The following is a 21,729-nucleotide window of genomic DNA, read 5'->3' on the forward strand; positions in this document are numbered from 1 at the left end:
TGGTTCTCCAAGCTTGGGGGTGGCTTTTGGTAAGTCTAGGCTAGGTGGTGAGCTTTCCATGGTCATAGCCTTGTGATTTTTTTGCGGGTTGCCTGGAAAGAAAAGAAAAAGGCAAGCTAGAAGTTGTTGGTTTTACTTGATTTGTAGAAAAAGAATAGGGAATGGGATATTACATTTTAGTTGCAGCAATGTAAAAAAAAAGCTATATGTTGTATTTATTTTGAAAAAAAATGTATTCATTTTATTTGAAGTCCTCATTTAATAGAAATGAGAGACTAGTTGGGTATCTCACCCATTTGTAATGTTGACTACATTGTATTCCAAATATGCTTTAAAGAAATGCATTATCCTATTAAAGTTATTATTGCAAAAATGAAACATTTATTTTGGATTAAGTTCCTATAGTTGTTGAAATAATATTTGTTGTATGCATGTTATTTCTGGAAATAAAAGTTCAGTTTAGTTCGTTATGCATATTGAAATAATGGAAATGAGAGAAAAGTAAGCATATCTATTCCCTTTTACAAATTATGGATAAAATGATTTAATCTATCTATCTCTAAGGATTATTTCAAATGATTTCTAGTCTATTATAGTTGCTATTAAAATTCATTAAATTCTGTCACTTTATTTATTTGCAGTAAGTAAATCTAGAACTAGTAATCCATCTCTAAAGTTAGCAACTAGATTGTCAATAGAAAAAGAAATGCCTTATTTAAATATGTTAGTTTTGAAAACCTGCTCTAAGTGATTTTAGAAAAAAGAAATATAAACAGATTGTTTAAAGTAAATAAAAGAAATTTTGCCCCTATTTCCATGCTGTCAATATTTTATTAATTTCTATATGTTTTAAAAAGGTTAAGAAAAAAAATATAGATTGCTTAAGTGTGTGTGTGTGTATATATATATATATAAGACTACATATTTAAAAAAAAAATATTCACAGCCTATGAAGCTATTTTTTTTTTTTGAAAATATTATAACCACATGAAAATACATATATTTATATATATGTATTCCAAATATGCTTTAAAGAAATGCATTATCCTATTAAAGTTATTATTGCAAAAATGAAACATTTATTTTGGATTAATTTCCTATAGTTGTTGAAATAATATTTGTTGTATGCATGTTATTTCTGAAAATAAAAGTTTAGTTTAGTTCGTTATGCATATTGAAATAATGGAAATGAGAGAAAAGTAAGCATATCTATTCCCTTTTACAAATTATGGATAAAATGATTTAATCTGTCTATCTCTAAGAATTAATTCAAATGATTTCTAGTCTATTATAGTTGCTATTAAAATTCATTAAATTCTGTCACTTTATTTATTTGTAGTAAGTAAATCTAGAACTAGTAATCCATCTCTAAAGTTAGCAACTAGATTGTCAATAGAAAAAGAAATGCCTTATTTAAATATGTTAGTTTTGAAAACTTGCTCTAAGTGATTTTAGAAAAAAGAAATATAAACAGATTGTTTAAAGTAAATAAAAGAAATTTTGCCCCTATTTCCATGCTGTCAATATTTTATTAATTTCTATATGTTTTAAAAAGGTTAAGAAAAAAAATATAGATTGCTTAAGTGTGTGTGTGTATATATATATATATATATATATAAGACTACATATTTTTTTTAAAAAAATTTCAGCCTATGAAGCTATTTTTTTTTTTTTGAAAATATTATAACCACACGAAAATACATATATTTATATATATGTATATAAAATATATATGTATATATATAAAGAATTTAAATTATTTTTCTAAAAAAAAAGAGAATAAACCAAAAAAAAGTGGAGCCTCGGCCCCCCCGCGCTGTGGGCGGCGACCCTCAGTGGTGGCCGCAGCCGCACTATGGGTTGCAACCCACAAACGAGGTGGCTTTAGCCCCCCTGTGGGTGGTGCCCCACAGAGGCAGCAGGTCGTGACCTGCAGCCACGACTGCGGCCGTCCCTATGGGGAGCCCTCCATAACCTCCCCTCATCTCGCACCAAATTTCGAATGCTGTAGCCACTCTCCTTCAGTCTCTGCCACTCTCTTCCTCCCTGCAGAAAAAAAAATCATGAAACCCTAACCTGGTTTGGGTTAGGGTATTTCAAAGTTATAAAAGAAATAAAAAAAATGTGAGTATGAATTCTTTTATTTATAACTTTTAAATTTTAGGGTTCATGTTTATTTTAAAATTTAAGAATTTAAAAACCCTATATCCTTATATATATATATATATATATATGAATGTATACTTCAACTTGAGTTTAATAATTTTATTTAAACATCCATATTTTATATATGTTTATATAAACCTTTAAATATGATGTTTTAAATTTTAAATTATTTTGGAGTTTAATCTTTTAGGAAATTTATAATGACTTTATAAGTTATTTTGGCCATAGGGGATTATTTTTTTAAGTTCACCTAAATTTAGGCTTGTCGAAAATAAACTTTATAGGGCAAATTTTACTATGGATTTATTTAGCCCTTTAGACACATTATAATTATTATTAAAATAATTCATGGGATTTAAAAATGCAATTGCTAGAGTTAATTTAATTAATTCCTACAATGATTAAAAAGATTGATTAAGATTAATAATATCCCTTGTCAATTAATTTAGGGGTTTTTGCTTAAGTGAATTTATTATTTAATTAATTAATGAGATAATAATAAATTCTTTGTAAAGTTACTACCCGCATGCAAATTAGATTATCCTGCTTACTTGACATATTGGTTTAAATTAACTCTAGTTGAAGAAGAATTCAAATGTAGTTAAGACAAGACTTGATATTGCATTATTTTAGCAAACTTAGTTTTATTAGGACATGTTTTTAAAAAAAATTTATTTCGTTCATGCCCAAAAGTTTGGGCATGACACTGCCAATCACCCATTCATCTTTCTATTCAACTTTAGCACCTAAAGCTTTCCCCTCAATAGTGTAGTTTGTGCAATCAACAGGTACCCGTCCATCTTCTTTAATGGCAATAAACAAAACTTCATCTCCTTCTGATTCTTCATCTGTAACACCTTCATCAACAACATAATAATAGTTCTTCTGATGCTTATACTTCCGGTTGGGCTTGTAAAGCTTATCATACTTCTCATGCTTATCATATATATCATTCCTCTTATGCTTATCAAATTTATCATGCCTATCATATTTAGACATTCTCTCCAAGAATATAGAATAAAAATGTCGTATCTTATTGCAAGAGAAATATTTCAGAGGCAATTTTCCATCATACTTACTAGCTCCCTTAGGAAATCTCTAGGCAATCAATGCTTCAAGCTCATCCAATTCTCTTTCTTTCTCTTCCATCTCCCTTCTCTCTCTTTCATATCTAGATAGTTTACATTCACCAGGATCATACTTTTGCTTTCCAGATATAGATTCTCTAAATATTTCTTAGACTTTCCATGTGATTCACTAAATTTGCTCAATTCAAATGCAACAATCTTTCCAACCAACATATCTCTTGTCACTATAGTCACACTCTGGATCTCATCAATAGTAGCTACCTTATGTTTGTAAGTAGGAGATAATGATCTCAACATCTTAGCAACAATTTCATATTCTTCAAGGGTTCCACTAGCACAACTGATACCCATGACAAGTTCATTCACCTTCACCATAAAGGAGTTTATGCTCTAATCTTCTCCCATTTTCAACATCTCATGATTCCCTTTCAAACTCTATAACTTAGCAGGTTTGACTTGTTTATCTCCTTCATATATGGTCTCAAGCTTCTCCTAGATCTATTGTGTAGTTTAAAGTCCCATTACATTAGTCATTTTTGAATCAGTCGGGGTGCTCAACAATGCTTCCTTAGCCCTAACATTATTTTCAAGTTCCTTGATCTCATCAGAAGTAACTGGTCCATTCTAAGGAACATAATAGACATTCTTTGTAATCTTCTAGTAATCTTCTCTAAGACATCTCAAGAGCACCTCCATCCAGTTCTTTCATATAGTATAGTTACTTCCATCAAATCTCAGACTCTCTTTCTTAAAGATAACACCTCCAGTTGCCATCTCAAATATCCTCAAGTGGTTAAGCTTCTTCCAGAGGATCTAGCTGTGATACCAATTGTTGGCAACAATAATGAAGGAAAATTGAGAGGGGCAGTGAATCAATTTTTATCGAGTCTACTAACTCAACCATAAATACAAATCTGATAAACTACAACAAGAACAAGAATAAGAAAATTGATAGCACAACACACAACACCAATATTTTGACGTGGAAAATCGAGTTAAGGGAAAAACCTCGGTGGGAACCTACCCATAATAAGATGATACTTTGCAGGTGTATGTGAAAAATATTAGAATGGGGAATGCACCAACATTCAATCACATTTCCTAGAGATCACATGCTCAAGATACAATATCTCAAAATGCAACAACCCTTAGGGAAGTCTCATTGACTTACAACAAGATTCAGACTACAATCTAGAAGGAATGAACTATAATAATAGCATCTGCTAATGCTTGATGACAGTTCTAATTAAGCACATTTGTGTTCTCTGCACCAATCTCTTCTCAATACACCACACCAAAAGATGAATTCCTTTGTTCACACATACACCACTCTCTGATAATGCAGACACAACCTCTAGATCTAAATTACATGACTACATCACCTATTTATATAATTCATCAACCTTGACAACAAGGTCAGTCAAACCCTCAACTCACAATTACAAAATTACATCACACGATACAAATATCGACCACTAGACCAATATATTGATATACATGATATAGCATGGACCTAAATAAAATGCTCAGACTTGCAGCACCACTAGAAATCATGCCAAGATCCACCGCACCATGTTACACCACCAAGAAAACCGCATAACATGAAGAACAACACTAGTTCAATAAAATCACCAAAAATTCACACAACGATCAATGCAAATAATCAAAACAAATAGGACACAATTAGAAAACACCAACAAGCACATTAGGATCATCATAGATAGTTGCACCAACACCACTTATCAAATCTTCATCCATCAACGCTTGAAACTCAAGAAAACTCAAACAACAACAACTATCATGAAGAAAAGATAACCTGTAGAGTACCAAATCATGAACCATCTAAAACAAAAATACACATGAACATCCCAAAAAATCTCTTAAAATCTTGACTCAAGATCTGATCACACTGAAATATACTAGAGGAAATAATGAACTCTACAAAGCACTGATCAAAAAATCAAAATTGCAAACTAGATCATATTATATGATCAATTAGGCTTCCCAGATCACTAAAACTGATACAAAAAGATATAATGACACTAAAAATAATCTCTACACCAAACCATGATCCCAATAAACCAATCTACAATCACCAGAGCAATAAATCACATGAATATATTAACATCAATGACAACAACATATCCTAGGAGCAACATTGTCCAACAACATGTTCCCATGTTTTACATCTAAGCTTTTTGGAAAATTCTAATGCAAGTAGAAAAAATAGAAAAAAAATTAAAAATCAAGAAAAAAACAAAAAAATCAAAAGAATCAAGAAAAGAACAAAAAAATCAAAAAAAACAAGAAAGGAACAAAAAAAAAACAAATAACTAGAAAAAGTGCAATAAAAACAAGTAGTGAAAACTTGGCAATAGATGTTACTTGCGATAAACTAGCCCTTCCATTTATTTGGATACTAGGTTCTCATCCATATCTGTAATCATTGTAACTATTCATAATAAAATCTCTTACCCACATCCATCAAATCATAGTTGTTATCCTATCCATATGCCTTGTACATATCCTACCTCTTGATAATCCTAATTATCTTTTCCATATCCTATTCATAATTTTTGTATTTATGCCATAATAAAATCCTACCATGGCTTGTGTACTAGCATCTTTCTATAATTATCTTATCCATTCCATAATAAAAGTGCCATCCATCTTTCCATATCTATCAATCCATATTGAATCGTTCCTTTCTTAGACTGGGGGCAAATCCTTGACATGGTTATAGAATAGGATACTTGAATTTCATGCTTCAGAGGATAACAATCTAGATTCTAATATATATCTCCAAACAAAAAGCAACATAACAATGAGCCTTAAACAAAATCATGACATGGACCATTGAACAATTAAAAAAATTGAATTATGCAAAATTGACCTACAAACCAAACCACACAACAATGACATCAAACATCAACAAAAGGACACTAATGGCATAATTTTATCTTGTTTGACAAGAAAATATAGATATGGCTAGAAGATTCAATGGTTGTGTTTTTATATTTTATAATCATGTTTCCTATTCTACTCGAGTGTAGAGCCCCTCCCCGATCAAGCTCTAGTTAACTTAGTTGACCATGGTTGACCTTACTAAAAAAATGCTATAATTCAAATAGGATGGGCTATGTTAGATGGATAGATTGGTGAGAAAAGTAATTGAACTAGGTTACGAAATCATTTCACCTTGAGGTGTGCATTTTGAGTTATGGATACATAACTTTATATGATTCTAGAATAGGATAACTTTGAGATGATGTATGTCATTATTGGATTTGTAGGACTTTACTATGATGATAAAAATAGGATGCATGTCTTATGTATGGATCAAAATTATGAGGATTATGATAATTGCTTATGTGGATTTATTTGGATATAAGATATATCGATTTGTTTAAATGTAAATTGTATGCAGAGTGTTTGATGTGTATTCTTATTCATGTGTTTGATATTATATGAGGTTATTTGAAATTACTAATGTATAATTGAGATGTGCAGGAAAATTATCCCTGTGACCATGGAAACATTATGGAGAACCAAACCTAGACCTATGTACATTTGTAAAGCTATGGGTTGTCTATTTGGAGAGACAACACCCCGTATGTATCGTATTTTATTTGTGAAAGTAAATGTTGCATGTGTGTTAAATTAAATTTATTAATTTGTGTAAATCCAACAAGAAATAAATTTCATGTGTAATTTTGTAATGTATTTTAATGTGTCACTTGACACAGGTGTTGATTTATGTCTTGATTTTTGACTTGTCTCTTGGAGGGAGTTGTTTCAACCATAGTTTATTCAAACATTTGAATGAGTATCTAAATTTTCTTTGGGTAGAGATTCTTTGGAGTGGTCAACTCAGGTTTGACCCGAAAGTTAACTTCAGATGGGTTTATAAGAGGTTAAATGTACTCCTAGGGGTAGTTTAAAGGTGTTTCCTAAAGTCCATAAGGTATACCTATGGGTTAGGAGTATTTTTAGGCATGTGTCTACTCCCATGTGACTATTTAGTCACCTCAAAAAGTGAGTTTCCTAAGGTGAGCGAAAATTGAAATTAGAAGGTGCCATCTAGGTTAGATAACCTTCCTTTTTTGATGTGAGATATTTTTTTTCCAATTTCTCTTACTTTTTCCTTTTTCAGGTTTAGAAACCTATGAGAACTCTCACTGAGGTCCTTTTAGGCAAAAATGAGAGACTTTGTGGGTAATCATCCACTCTCTATTTTTGGAGATCATGCAATTTTGAAAAAGATGGTTTTTGGGATAGAATTTTGGCTAAGTGTAGAAGGTAGGATTGTGGAATTGGGCTGCTCATCCTCAAACTAGTCCTAGCAAACCTTTGGGAAGATTGAAGGTTGGTTCATCTTCTCCTTTTGTTTCTTTTTACGTTGCATGTTTATGTTGGAAAGATTGTTTGTATGTAAAAGTTGTTTCCTTGTATTTTCTTTTCTAAAAATTAATATGCGACCTATCTTTTATTCTTTTATGCATTTCCTATGATTTGGGAGTAACCAAGGCCTTCTACTCTTGAGAGAGTAGGATGGTCTTGTGGGTGGTAGGACTTTGATAGCCCTCGAGTGAGAGGCTCTCATTATGAGAGTGAACTCAAGAGGTGTATATGTGACCCTTGCTGCATGGTCTGGTTTATGCATTTGGGGGTCATAAGGGGAGAAAGTATGGCATGATTTCCTTGGGGAGGCATAAGGATGTGGGGTTAATGAACCTATGATATATCTTTGTTTTCCATGAGGTGGCTTTGTGATCTACTATTATTGTAGTCTCCTCAAGGTATTTGGTCCACTACCACCCATGTAAAAATATCACATTTTGTGATGAAGTGTAGCCTTGGTGGGGAAAGTGTTTGCTGAATGTTTTTCCCTTGCTTGTTGTGTTTGCATGTTTGTAACCTATCTAGGGCTTGGTTGTCCAAGCTTGGGGGTGGCTTCTAGTAAGCCTAGGCTGGGAGGTGAGCACTCCATGGTTATAGCCTCCTAATTTATTTGCAATATTGCTTGGAAAGAAAAGAAAAAGATAAGTTGGAAAGTTGTTGGTTTTACTTGATTTGCAGAAAAAGATTAAGGGATGTAATACCATATTTTTAGTTGCAGCAATGTAAAGGAAAAGCTATATGTTGTATTTATTTTGAAAAAGAAATGCATTTATTTTTTTTAAAGCCCTCATTTAATAGAAATGAGAGACTAGATGGGTATCTCACCCCTATGTAATGTTGACTATCTCGTATTCTAAGTATTCTTTGAAAGAAAAGTATTATTTTGTCACAAAATGAAATGTTTATGTCGGATTTTAAGTTATGTACTATTCTTAAATAATATTGGTTGTATACATGTTATTTTGAAAATAAAAGTTGATTTTATCTCCTTATGCATAGTAAAATAATGAAAATGAGTAAAGTAATAAACTTGCATGTCAGTAAGAGAATATTGAGCATTTAGCCCTAATTATTTATTTCTGAATACATATCATGGTTTAATAGATTTAACATGTCTATCTCTAAGTTAAATTTAAATGATTTCTAGTCTAATATAGTTGCTGTTAAAATTTATTAATTTTTATCACTTTATTTATTTGTAGTAAATAAACCTAGAATTAATAAACCATCTCTAAGGTTAGCAAATAGATTGTCAATAGAAAAAGAAATGATTTATTTAAATCTATTAGTTTTGAAAATTTTCTTTAAGTGATTTTAGAAAAAAAAAACAAGAAATGTATTGTTTAAAGTAAATAAAAGAAATTTTGCTGTATTATCATGTTGTCAATATTTTAATAATTTCTACATGATTTAAAAAGGTTTTAAAAAATATATATATAGGCTGCTTAAGTGTGTGTGTGTGTGTGTGTGTGTGTGTGTGTATATATATATATTTATATATATATCTTTATATATAACTACATATTTTATTTTTCTGTCTGTGAAACTTCCTTTTTTTTTTTTTAAAGTAAAACTTTATAACCACAAAAAGATATATATATATATATATATATTATATTTTAAAAATATATTAAAAAAAAAAAGATCTAAAATTATTTTTTTAAACAAAAAAAATAAACAAAAAGGGGAGCCTTGGCCCCCCTGCGCCGTGTGCGGCAACCTCCTGTGACGGCTGCAGCCGCCATTGTGGGCCACAACCCATAGTCAAGGAGGCTTCGGCACCCACTATGGGCAGCACCCCCCAGTGGCGATGCAGTTGAGCTGTGCGCCACACCTCACAGCAGCGGCCAAGGCCACCTCTGTGGGCCGCGACCTGCAAGCACAGTTGCGGTCGTCCTTGTGGGGAGCCCCCATGGCACCCTCCATTGCCACACCTGTATGTAGACCACTCCCTCGCAGCTACTATGTGAAGTTCTGCCTTCCTCCCATGCCACTTGCAACAACACACACACACACACATGAATAGCTTAGGGTTTGTTTGATGGCATTTTAAAAAAAAATTTAAAAAAAAGATATATATCATATGCAACCCTGACCCAATTTCAGGTTAGGTTTTGCATAATAAATAAATAAATAACTCATGAAGAAAGAAAAGGGGGGGAAACCCTATTCAAAATTTGGAATAGGATATCCCATGTTTACTTTGGTATTAATCGCTTAAATTTAAATTCGTAAATTGTATGAATTTAAGTAGTTATAAATATATGTACATTTTAAATGTTTATATATACGAATTTATAAGAGTAAACTTAGATATGGTATTTTTGGATATATATATATATATATATGACATATATGCTATACGTAAGCATATAGGTATGTATATATACATATATATAATCATTGTAAGATTAAGTTGAAAATTAAAGCATTGTAATTGTTTTATTAACGTAAATTTAATAAGTGCCTTGTTGGTATTTTGACCTTAGGGGATTATTTATTTGGTTAACATTAACCAGTGTTATAAAGCAAATGCTATTAAAGGTTATTTTACCCTCTAAATGAATTTTAAACACATTATAGTTAAGGCTCATTAAATATTAAGTTGTTATAGTCAAAAACAATATATATAATAATAGATTTGATATAATTAATGCTTCGTGTAATTAAAAGATTAATTGAGATTAATAATATCTCTTGTTAACTAATTTAGAGATTTGTGCTTGATGAATTTATATATTTATTAATTGATGAGATAATAATAATTTCTTTGGAAGAAGATATCGTGGTGGAATTATATACATTCGAAAATAAGTCCAAGACCTCGTTCTTGCGAACTCTTTTAGCCTAGATGGAATCTTATACTAAATAAAGCAATTAACATTATAATGTTTGACACTTCAATTTTCAATTGCTCGATTAATTAGTATTATTACATTAAAATCATATTAATATTTAATTTATAGATGCAAGATTTAATCAAATTATAAAGGAAGGATGTATTTTCACAGATGGAGGAAACTTGTTAGGAGATAAATAAATATTATTGAATCAAGTAATTATATTAATGCCTATTTAGGAGAAGTCGATCTAATTAAGAATTATAATTTGCAGGACATTCGATGTGAATTTATTATTGTCCTTATAAAATCACATTGCTCTGTTTGATTATAGGAGTTATCATGATTTGTTATGTTAGGAATATCCTAACTTTGTCATCTAGGAGTTTTATAGAAACCTAAGGCTTCTAGATAAATTTGTCCTATTCATCGCTCACATTAGAAAAATGTTTTATTATAATTTAAGATTCCGCTTGGAATAACCTATTAAGTTGTCACATCTAATTAAGCATAGGTTGCATATAATTAAGTGTTTCAAAAAAACAAAATTGTTGTTTGGGTTTTTGCCCAAAAGTTTGGGCATGATATTTTGGTATCAGAGCCCTAGGTTCATACACTGGTGAACATGGGCTACATTCATAACTTAGTTGAACTAAACTATGGCTTTGAAGTATAACACCTAGGTGGAAAACTTGTGAAATAACAGAGTGAAACATAAGTGAAAATTTTTCTAAATCAACAAATCAACATATATCAATTCAAGGGGTTCCAAGGGTCACTAAAAGCCCTAAAATTTTGAAACTAATTAGTCATAATGATTTGGGCATAATAAGACCCCAAAGGCTACAAAAAAATTTTAAATTATAAATATTCTCGGTATTTAATAAACAAAATTTAGATCATTACTACTTATAAGGTTACCATTCAATTGGAACCCAAATGCAATTATTGCCCTAATCAAATCAAGTATGAGGAGTTAATTCTACAATAAAATACCTCTGATGGTAACTAAGAGAATACCATCCATCGAGGTATGTTCTTGACTTGGCAAGTCAAGCAAGCTAGTTAGACATAAGATGAAGGCACAATAAACAAGATGATGGAGATAGCGACGACTCAAGTTAATATTTTTTTTTTAGCTATGCAAAAATTTCGGTGGTTTGAGGACCACAACTGCCATTTGAGACAACAATGAAGAAGAGTCAAGGGGTACTCTTGCAAATATTTGAAAGAAGCATTAACCTATCCTAATGAATAAGTTCCTTAAGCATGTGGTCAGGCTAGGTTTCTTATTAACAACATACATTAGACAATCCTTGTAGCAACACAGAGAAGCTAGAGTTGTATAACCCTGAAGATAAGGACTAAAATGAGGAATGACAATCTCCTTGATAAGTGGACCCTAGCAATATTATAGATGAATTAACTAAGGAGAAAGGATACATGAACTTCTCGGGTTAAAGCACGTAATTGCAATAAACCTTAAGTTCATCCGTAGTTATATAATTGGGGAAAACAAGCAAAGTAAAGCCACAACTAGTTCCCTTATGGGAAGACAATCTTGGAGAAATTAATGGCAAGGAGAGTAGGGACGATCTAGGAATCGTACAAAAATCCCTATTGAAGTGCAAGGAGTGTAAAAGTATTAGGATCTTATAATCTTGGAATGAGTAACTAATATTCATTCAGAACCTAAGGAGAAAAGTGCAACCCAATCATGGCTAGTCGCTAGTTACAAGACAATATGTAACACAATTTAACTACTTGACACAACCGAAGTAGGTTTGTAAATTTATGGCACTCAAGTGTGAAGGTATGTGAAAGCATTAAGTATGGATGAAACATGATGTAGATGGAAATGGCTTATGGAAAGATAGTATAGCAGTATTATAATACTAAGGTTTTAATGACAATCAGTTGGCAGTATAAGATATTTTATGAGAACATGGATAAGGAGCTGAATTATGTGGTTAGCCAAGGGAGAACTTGGAAATTATGAGTCTTAAGACATTGGTAATTATTGGACACCCTTATGTTATACCATAATTGGGTAACAAGATATTATGATGATAAGGTGGTTTATGTGGTTTGAAGGAAATTATAATTTGTGATATGCTGAGATTGGCTAGTAAGTAAATATAAATAAGTAATATGGAAAGAGATAACTTTTTTTTCCAAATTTTAATTAACAAGGTGAGTGTTGATCACTTCTCAAGTGCACACCCCCTTGATATCATAAGTTGCATAAGGGAAGTAGGAGGGAATAAGTCAGCTCTCTGCGTTGTTTAAAATATGTCATGAAATGTGTGGGAAGGGATTTGTTGTCAAGTGTTATTGATTTTACTTGACAATTAGCCCACCCCAAATGGTTCTTAACCATAAGTGTTAGTAATATGGCAACATGCTCCTTATTGACGAGAATGAAAGGATGATTAGAGGTGAAAATTCAAGGAGCTAGCAAAGGTGCTAAGAAAACAAATGATGTCCCTAGTAGAAATATATGATTATTTTTTTTCAAATCCTAAGTGTTTCTAAGTATACAAGTGACAATTTTGTGCCAAACTATCCACCGCATGTGAGTAAGACATGAAAGTGTCGATGCATGAGTTACCATGTAATATTGAACCAAGGTTTAGCATATCAAGAAAATCAATGGAAGTCCTAGAAGAATGGATGGAGGATGGTTTTGGTAATGCATCTTTCTAGTAGGCAAGATAAGATTTATAGTAACCTATTGAAATTGTGGGAAATGTTATCTCCCTATTTTGCATTCTGCTCATACGAGTTCTAGGAGTAAGTTGATCTCTAGGGGAGGAGGATGTAGAGCCCCTCCCCGATCAAGCTATGGTTAACTCAGTTGACCATGGTTGACCCTACTAATAAATGCTATAATTCAAATAGGATGGGCTATGTTAGATGGATAGATTGGTGAGAAAAGTAATTGAACCAGGTTACAGAATCATTTCACATTGAGGTGTGCATTTTGATGTGTTAAGGATAAATAGCTTTATATGATTCTATAATAGGATAACTTTGAGATGATGTATGTCATTATTGGATTTGCAGGACTTTACTATGATGATAGAAATACGATGCATATCTTATGTATGGATCAAAATTATGAGGATTATGATAATTGCTTATGTGGATTTATTTGGATATAAGATATATCGATTTGTTTAAATGTAAATTGTATGCAGAGTGTTTGATGTGTATTCTTATTCATGTGTTTAATATTATATAAGGTTATTTGGAATTACTAATGTGTAATTGAGATGCGAAGGAAAATTATCCATGTGACCATGGAAACATTATGGAGAACCAAACCTAGACCTATATACATTCGTAAAGCCAGGGGTTGTCTATTTGGAGAGACAACACCCCATATGTATCGTATTTTATTTGTGAAAGTAAATGTTGCATGTGTATTAAATTAAATTTATTAATTTCTGTAAATCCAATAAGAGACAAATTTCATGTGTAGTTTTGTAATATATTTTATTGTGTCACTTGACACAGGTGTTGATTTATGTCTTGATTTTTGACTTGTCTCTTGGAGGGAGTTGTTTCAACCATAGGTTTTTCAAACATTTGAATGAGTTTTTAAATTTTCTTTGGGTAGAGAGTCTTTGGAGTGGTCAACTCAGGTTTGACCCGAAAGTTAACTTTAGATGGGTTTATAAGGGGTCAAATGGACTCCTAGGGGTAGTTTAAAGGTGTTTCCTAAAGTCCATAAGGTATACCTATGGGTTAGGAGTATTTTTAGGCATGTGTCTACTCCCATGTGACTGTTTAGTCACCTCAAAAAGTGAGTTTCCTAAGGTGACCGAAAATTGAAATTAGAAGGTGCCATCTAGGTTAGCTAACCTTCCTTTTTTGATGTGAGATCTTGTTTTCCCACTTTCTCTTACTTTTTCCTTTTTCAGGTTTAGAAACCTGTGAGAATTCTCACTGAGGTCTTTTTAGGCAAAAATGAGAGACTTTGTGGGTAATCATCCACTCTCCATTTTTGGAGATCATGCAATTTTGAGAAAAAGAGTTTTTGGGATAGAATTTTGGTTAAGTGTAGAAGGTAGGATTGTGGAATTGGGGTGCTCATCCTCAAACTAGTCCTAGCAAACCTTTGGGTAGATTGAAGGTTGGTTCATCTTCTCCTTTTGTTTCTTTTTACATTGCATGTTTATGTTGGAAAGATTGTTTGCATGTAAAAGTTGATTCCTTGTATTTTCTTTTGTGAAAATTAATATGTGACCTATCTTTTTTTATTTTATGCATTTCCTATGATTTGGGAGTAACCAAGGCCTTCTACTCTTGGGAGAGTAGGATGGTCTTGTGGGTGGTAGGATTTTGATAGCCCTCGAGTGATATGCTCTCATTATGAGAGTGACCTCAAGGGATGTATATGTGACCCTTGCTGCATGGCCTGGTTTATGTATTTGGGGGTCATAAGGGGAGAAAGTATGGCATGATTGCCTTGGGGGGGAATAAGGATGTGGGGTTAATGAACTTATGATATATCTTTGTTTTCCATGAGATGGCTTTATAATCTACTATTCTTACAGTCTCCCCGGGGTATTTGGTCCACTACCACCCATGTAAAAACATCACATTTTGTGATGAAGTCTAGCCTTGGTGGGGAAAGTGTTTGCTAAATGTTTTTCCCTTTCTTGTTGTGTTTGCATGTGTGTAACCTATCTAGGGATTGGTTCTCCAAGCTCGGGGATGGCTTCTAGTAAGCCTAGGCTAGGAGGTGAGCAGTCCATGGTCATAGCCTCATGATTTATTCGCAAGATTGCCTGGAAACAAAAGAAAAAGACAAGTTTGAAAGTTGTTGGTTTTACTTGATTTACATAAAAAGATTAAGGGGTGGAATACCATATTTTTAGTTGCAGCAATGTAAAGGAAAAGCTATATGTTGTATTTATTTTGAAAAAGAAATGCATTCATTTTTTTTAAAGCCCTCATTCAATAGAAATGAGAGACTAGATGGGTATCTCACCCCTATGTAATGTTGACTATCTTTTATTCTAAGTATTCTTTGAAAGAAAAGTATTATTTTGTCACAAAATGAAATGTTTATGTTGGATTTTAAGTTATGTATTGTTCTCAAATAATATTGGTTGTATACAGGTTATTTTGAAAATAAAAGTTGATTTTATCTCCTTATGCATAGTAAAATAATGGAAATGAGTAAAGTAATAAATTTGCATGTCAATAAGAGAATATTAAGCATTTAGTCCTAATTATTTTTTTCCAAATACGTATCATAGTTTAATAGATTTAACATGTCTATCTCTAAGGTAAATTTAAATGATTTCTAGTCTAATATAGTTGCTGTTAAAATTTATTAAATTCTATCACTTTATTTAGTTGTAGTAAATAAATCTAGAATTAATAAACCATCTCTGAAGTTAGCAAATAGATTGTCAATAGAAAAAGAAATTCTTTATTTAAATCTTATAGTTTTGAAAATCTGCTTTAAGTGATTTTAGAAAAATAAATATATAAACAGATTGTTTAAAGTAAATAAAAGAAATTTTGCCCTATTATCATGCTGTCAATATTTTAATAATTTTTGCATGATTTAAAAGGGTTTTAAACAAAAAATATATAGGTTGCTTAAGTGTGTGTGTGTGTGTGTGTGTATATATATATATATAACTACATATTTTATTTCTCTGTCTGTGAAACTTCCTTTTATTTTTTTTAAAAGAAAACTATATAACCACAGAAAAATATATATACATAAATATATATATACATATATATATATATATTTTGTATTTTAAAAATATGAAAAAAAAGAGATCTAAAATTACTTTTTTAAAACAAAAAGGGGAGCCTTAGCCACCCCCCACACTGTGGGCGGCGACCCCCAGCAGCGGCCACCGCTGCCACTATGTGCTGCAACCCATAGTCGGGGAGGCTTCGATCCCCCCCTGTGGGCAGCACCCCCAGCGACAGCCAACGCTGCCTCTATGGGTTGGGACCTGCAAGCATGGCTATGACTATCCCTATAGGGAGCCCCCATGACACCCTCCACTGCCACACCCTCACATAGACCCCTCCCCCACGGCTACTGTGTGAAGCTTTGCCTTCCTCCCTTGGCACTTGCAACAACACACACACACACAAATAGCTTAGGGTTTGTTTGATGGCATTTTAAAAAAAAATATAAAAAAAGGTATATATCATATGCAACCCTGGCCCAATTTTGGGTTAGGGTTTGCATAATAAATAAATAAATAACTCACGAAGAAAGAAAAGGGGGGGAAACCCTATTCTAAATTTGGAATAGGGTATCCCATGTTTACTTGGGTATTAATCAATTAAATTTAAATTCGTAAATTGTATGAATTTAAGTAGTTATAAATATATGTACTTTTTAAATGTTTATATATATGAATTTATAAGAGTAAACTTAGATTTGGTATTTTCAGAATTATATATATATATATATGACATATACGCTATACGTAAGCATATAGGTATGTATATATACATATATATAATCATTATAAGATTAATTTGAAAATTAAAGCATTGTAATTGCTTTATTAACGTAAATTTAATAAGTGCCTTGTTGGTATTTTGACCTTAGGGGATTATTTATTTGGTCAACATTAACCAGTGTTATAAAGCAAATGCTATTAAAGGTCATTTTACCCTTTAAACTAATTTTAAACACATTATAGTTAATGCTCATTAAATATTAAGTTGTTATAGTAAAAAATAATAATAATAATAGATTTGATATAATTAATGCTTCGTGTAATTAAAAGATTAATTGAGATTAATAATATCTCTTGTTAACTAATTTAGAGATTTCTTAATGAATTTATATATTTATTAATTGATGAGATAATAATAATTTCTTTGGAAGAGGATATCATGGTGGAATTATATACATTCAAAAATAAGTCCAAGACCTTGTTCTTGCGAACTCTTTTAGCCTAGATGGAATCTTATACTAAATAAATCAATTAACATTTTAACGTTTGACGCTTCAATTTTCAATTGCTCGATTAATTAGTATTATTACATTAAAATCATATTAATATTTAATTTATAGAAGCAAGATTTAATCAAGTTATAAAGGAAGGATGTATTTTCATGGATGGAGGAAACTTGTTAGGAGATAAATAATTATTATTGAATCAAGTAATTATATTAATTCTTATTTTGTAGAAGTCAATATAATTAAGAATTATAATTTGCAACTGTAATAAAAGGCACATTCGATGTGAATTTATTATTATCCTTATAAAATCATATTGTTCCATTTGATTATAGGAGTTATCATGATTTGTTATGTTAGGAATATCCTAACTTTGTCGTCTAGGAGTTTTATAGAAACCTAAGGTTTCTAGATAAATTTGTCCTATTCATCTCTCACATTAGAAAATGTTTTATTATAATTTAAGATCCCGCTTGGAACAACCTGTTAAGTTGTCACATCTAATTAAGCATAGGTTGCATATAATTAAGTGTTTCAAAAAAAATAAAAAATTGTTGTTTAGGTTTTTGCCCAAAAGTTTGGGCATGACATCGAGGATGTCTAAGAATTGAGCAGTTATGATGGGGTATGGTTACTTTCTTTGTTTTCTTCTTGTAGATTATTCTTTAGTAATGTGTACACTCATTTGAGGACATGATTAAGAAAAGATCATCAAGGACATTGTGGGTTAATATATGAAAAAGGATAATCCTTGTCTATTGATTCAAGTGATACTCATGTCATCTTGGTTTAGTTATACCTAGATTCTTTTATTAACTTGCTAAATCAAAATTTGTGTAAGAAATACTTAGGTCATCCTGGTGTAATTATACCTAGGCACATATTTTTGTACAACATTTTAATAGATCAATGATGAAAAAAAACATTGCAAAAATATGTTGAATAAGATGATATTTTATGCATTTAGCTTAAGTGTTGCATTTCATTATTGTTCACTGCAAACATTACATGCATTTAGATTAAGTAATGCATTTCATTCTACAAGTCTCTAATCATCACATGAAGACCTTATTTTGGATGTGAGCAATGTATTGATTGAGTATAATTAGACAAACAAAAATAAGTTGTATCATTTTAATCTCAGTGTCATCATTTGTATCGTTTAGATTCATTTAGATTCATCTTCATCATATTTAAATTATTTATATAGTTTAATATATGCATTTTCTCACATCATCATATGTACATATCCATTAATCATAACATCATCATGCAAATAGGTCAACTCATCAATAAATAGGATCATAATCACAATGCACGTAGAATGTGGTACATACATTAATTTTATCTTTTTTATATACATCACACATCATTTAGATACATAATCTATCGAATAAAATTCATATCCATACATCAATAAATCATGTAGCTATCTCATATGTGTAATAGCATCATTCTAATATTGTCATCATTATCATCACATAGTTATTTTAATCAAACATCCAATAGGAATCATAGACATTAATAGATGACATTATAAGCATATAGATATGTAAATACTAAGCACTCATCACAATCACATTGTCAATCATAGTATGCAATGAACATCATCATAAGCATCATAAATAGGACATCATTATAAACATGCATATAGAAATCCCATCAATATAATAACATTAGAAATCATCATGTAAATATCCATAAGCATGATAGAATAGAAATAATCTAGACAATCTAATCTCATAAAAATCATCATTTTGAGCATCATACAAATTAAATAAACTCATAATGTCAACACATATAGAGTTTTCCATTGTCCATCTACATATCATCATAAAAAATAAAATTTCCAGGTATACAAGGATATCAATATCAAGATGTGTAGTCCAAATGGTACATTAAAAAAATGCATCATCTTAGTGATATATAACACTCTCTCCAGAAGGTTTAGGCCTCTACTAATTAGCTCCACCTGCCCCTCTAGCCCCAGATGGCCCTCCTCTTGGATTTCCCTATGGAGGACCCATGACACCTGCACTATTGGTCTATGCTCACTGAGGTGATCTCTAAGAAGTGGGTACATAACTTCCAACTCTATAATCATGTGGTACAACTATCTCATATAGCCAATGCTAATAGGAAATCTCCTTGCCAACATAAAACATGTCAAACATGCTATCAGCATGGGCTCCTTGGGCAACAACTTGATCAGCCTTCTCTAAGAGACTCTTAGACCTCCCATATCATTCAATGGCCAAATCACACTCTATGGTCACAACCCTGACCTACTCCTTGGTTGTATATCTCTCTAAAGTAAGTGTCCTCCTCCTAAATTTGGGACATATATGCTCTCAAGCTAGCAATATCATTTAGTTGTTGTGCCTCTTATGTCCCTATTGCCTCATGTACATTCACTAGTTGCTATATATCATGTGCTATTGTCTATTGAACCTAAACTGTGGTAGCTACCTATCCTCCACCTGGCTCATCCACTCTCCTCCTTCACACAACCTGGGGTCCCTCATCCTCCTTTTCATCTCCAGTATCTCCTCAAAAAACCCTCATAGGAACTCTACCTCCACTCCTACCTTCATACCTCCAAACTCCAACTTGACTTCCTCTCCCTAACACCTGCCCTCCCATTCTTTTTGCAATAAAACTTCCAAGTGTCTATACTCTACCTCTCAATCTACCCTCATCTCTGCTACCATTCCCTCTACATCCATATCCATCCTCACCATGTCCTCCATCATCATCTCCTCCTTGTATAATCTATCACCTCCTCCTCCTAAGTGGGTGAACCTGATCATCATCATCATCAAAACTAAGTGATGAAATTGTAAGATCTGTGAGTCTAGGGAAATGATGCTCTTCAAAATACTAAGCAAAATATACGATCATCCCTAGATCTAATAAGTGTGGTTGTATATCCCATGCATGATGTGGCAAAGCCATAAAATCGACACAAGCAATCTCAAAAAAAAATAGATGGGCCCCATTTTGATCTATCCTTATGTTTCCAAGCATACAAGGTTGTCCCCTGTGTCATACCCTAAATCTGACCAAATAGTTTGTACACTCGTGTAATCAACTATCGCTCAATCACATCTAGGGTATGAAAAATCAAAAAACAACTTTAATAAATGATCTATAGCTCTCTAGCATCATCAATCCATGGCTCACATCCAACATAAGGTCTCCATGTGTTTGAGTCAATGGTGTCTAATGTATACTTCCAAAACTCAAATTTCCCTATTCTAGGTTGGGAAACAACTCCTTGATATGCATATAGATACAACTGACTATCCCTCTTTACCCAATCATATACTAGCTAAGTAACAACAATATGCTCTCAACACCATATCTATAGTAATGTGACATAAGGTGAAAAAATGGTTGTACCATAATAAACAACCTAATGTAAATCATGACATAAATGTGCAAGCATACAAACACCCCATGCATATTGGGAACTGTCTCTAACTATATGCTCCAAAATTCAGCCCCATCCAGCTAAAAGACTGTGTGATCTCCTATCTAGACATATAAAAGCCTCAATCAATCCAACCATCATTGATGGTAAGGGATCATAATACTGAATCATTTCATCTTATCACACCTCTAAGCCTACAATGCTATTATTAGTAAAAAGCCTACAAAGTGCTACAATCCTATGCATCTTATGGTGATCATACTATAATAGCTCCATAGTAATTAGAATGCACAAAATCCTATATAGATCCTCAAGAGTAACACTTATCTCATCAATGGATAAGTGAAAAGTTTTGTGGTTGTTATGCCACTTCTTTGCAAGTACTGTTAGTAGACTCCTATTCATCCTAGTATCACACATGTACAAGATATATCTCAAATCTCAGTAGACTCTTGTTCATCCTAGTATGTACAAGATATATTTCTTTCTCTTAGCTCTCTAATATCCTAATGATGGATCACAGAGTGTGATCAGAAACATTGATGCAAAAAACTGCTACACAGTCTAATCCAGAAAGTGTGATTATTATGCTATGGATTGTGAAAATCTAATATCATTAATCTACATGGGTTTTTCTTGCATCATCTAAATAAATCCTCAAGAACATTTTTTTCTAAAATCTCTCTTGAGACATCATAATATTTAAATTCTCCCTAAAATCAATCAATGTTACAAGTACCAATCATCATCTTTAGTTACATCTATCATAATAAACCTATCTAGTACACATTTACCTATCCTATTATCTCTTCAAAGCTTATATTGATCTCATTGAGCACCTAT

Source organism: Cryptomeria japonica, chromosome 3 (assembly GCF_030272615.1).
Source record: "Cryptomeria japonica chromosome 3, Sugi_1.0, whole genome shotgun sequence".
NCBI lineage: Eukaryota > Viridiplantae > Streptophyta > Pinopsida > Cupressales > Cupressaceae > Cryptomeria > Cryptomeria japonica.